We start from the raw sequence: 2521 nt of genomic DNA on the forward strand, positions 1-2521 counted from the left end.
GACTTAATAAAAAGGGCATATTCGATTAGATAATCCAACCATAGAATGTAGTTTCGATTACTTGTGTCTATTTCGTAAAACATTTATAAAAGTTGCGCATGTATTCTCAGCCCAAAAATATATATTGCAAAAGCAATTAAAAAGGGAGCAAATGAAACTCACGCATATAATTATTGTAAAATAGTTAATAAAACATTTGCATGTATTCTTAGCCCCAAAAATATAAAGAGTAAAATGGATCAAATGAAACTCACACATATAAATATTGTAAAATAGTTAATAAAGTATTTGCATGTATTCTCAGCCCAAAAATGTATATAAAAAGGGAATAATGAAACTCACGATACTGTATTTTGTAGTAAAAATACATATGATGACTTTGAACAACTGAACAATGCAGGGTTGGCCTCGAATTCACGAACCTATATCATTTGTATATATATTAATACACAAATCATAATCGAACAATTTTATATTTTATCTTTAATTATATATTATACTTAATTAGTTTGTGCATATATTCAGATTGTTTAATATTATATATATTTAGTTATATTAATATATCTATATATATATTGGTTAGCATTATATAAAAAGATATCATTAGTTTGTTATATATAAGTATTTATATAACTATTGTTATTATGTTAGCTAAGTAGATATATAAACTATTAATATAATTATAATATATGTATTAAGTATATTTAAGATACAAAATAGTTATTTGTAACAAAATGATAGTTTTGATAATAATGATTTACTGATAATAATAACTTTCTTAATATTGATAATACTAATAATAATAATGATATTGTTAAATTTGATACTAATACTAACATTAATGATAATAATATTTATATCCACGATTTCTACGTTTATAATATTGACAATATTTTTAAAACTTGTATATTGGTAGTCATAATACTCATAACCCTCGTGTTTAATTTACAAACTAATGACTATGATTTCTTTTACATTAATTTTGTAATCCTAATCCTAATTTTCATGTATTCATATAATTATTAACATAGTAATAATACTGATAATAATATTATTAATTACAAAATGATACAAGTGTTAATTTTTAATGAAACTAATAATTAATTTTTCCTTTTTATTGTTTTCATAGAAATAATAGTAATCATATTCATAGTAACAATAATAATACTAATACTAATAACAATCAAGTTCATAATGATAATAATTAATATCTATAATCAATAACAATAACAACAACAACAACAACAACAACAACAACAACAACAACAACAACAACAACAATAATAATAATAATAATAATAATAATAATAATAATAATAATAATAACAAGGAAATAATAAAAATACAATAGCTACCTCAAATGTAAGCCTTTCTAAAAAAATTGTCGCAGGTGGGACTCGAACCCGCGACCTCTCGCTCACCCGCACCAACTCTTTACCATCCCTTTGATCCCTCTAATCTGTTTTAAGGTCCTACACTATATTATATAACCCGATATATTTCAGTTCACTTTCTTCTTCATTGAAATTTCCAATCGAAACAAGGACACATCAGAATTCATAACTGGAACTATAATAATAACAGAGTAATATCATTTGATTATTTTTAATTGAAAATGAAAAAGAAAATAAAAAAAATAAAAAAAAAAAATTTTTTATTACAGCCTATCTGCTGTCGCGAGTTTTTTTTTAAAAAAAAAATTATTTTCAATTTTTAGATCGTTTTAGAGGATTGTTATAACATGAATTGTGTTACAAATGGTTCATGAAAACTTTACGAATCCTTAATTTTAACAGAAACGATTTCCACAACTTCAATTTGATTCAAAAACACAGGTTTGACTTTTTGTAAAAAATACTTTGACTTCGAAATTCTCAATCAATAACATGAATTAAAACCTCAAATTTTGCAGATAGTTTACACATCCGATTCCTAACAAAACTGTATTTTTAGTTTTTAAAATTTATTCTGAATTCGAGCTTTTCAAATTTTGAGTTCAAGAACATAAACTCAAATTTTTGATTATGAAATTAAGATTGTTTTAGATAATAATTCCTACATGAAATATGTTCTAAATGATACTTGGAAACTTTCTGGATCATTAATTAAACTTAAAACATAAAAAGAAGTTCGAATTTTACCATGAACGATTTGGTTAACTTTTTAAATATGAACTTTGACTCGAAAATTCTTGATTGTTTCTTTGAATTAGCTTTTGTAACTTTCAAGAAAGTTTCAAGCAATGAATTAGAACGTTTCTGCATTTCCACTTTCCTTCAATTCGTTTCGAATCAAATCAGAGGTTTAATGGGTTTGAAGAATAAAATAAAAAAAAATGTCTGATGTTATTTCCAAGTTTCTGTTTTTTTTTATTTCATATATTGACAGATGATTCATATTCATTGAATGGTTTATACGAAATTAATAATTGAACAAGTTGGTTGTGGGGTTACTAAAAGACTAATGGTTCCTTGATCAAAAGAAGAAAAGGCAGAAAAAATAAAAATGGTAGGGATGTATA

Source organism: Rutidosis leptorrhynchoides, chromosome 1 (genome assembly GCF_046630445.1).
Source record: "Rutidosis leptorrhynchoides isolate AG116_Rl617_1_P2 chromosome 1, CSIRO_AGI_Rlap_v1, whole genome shotgun sequence".
In the NCBI taxonomy this organism is placed as follows: domain Eukaryota; kingdom Viridiplantae; phylum Streptophyta; class Magnoliopsida; order Asterales; family Asteraceae; genus Rutidosis; species Rutidosis leptorrhynchoides.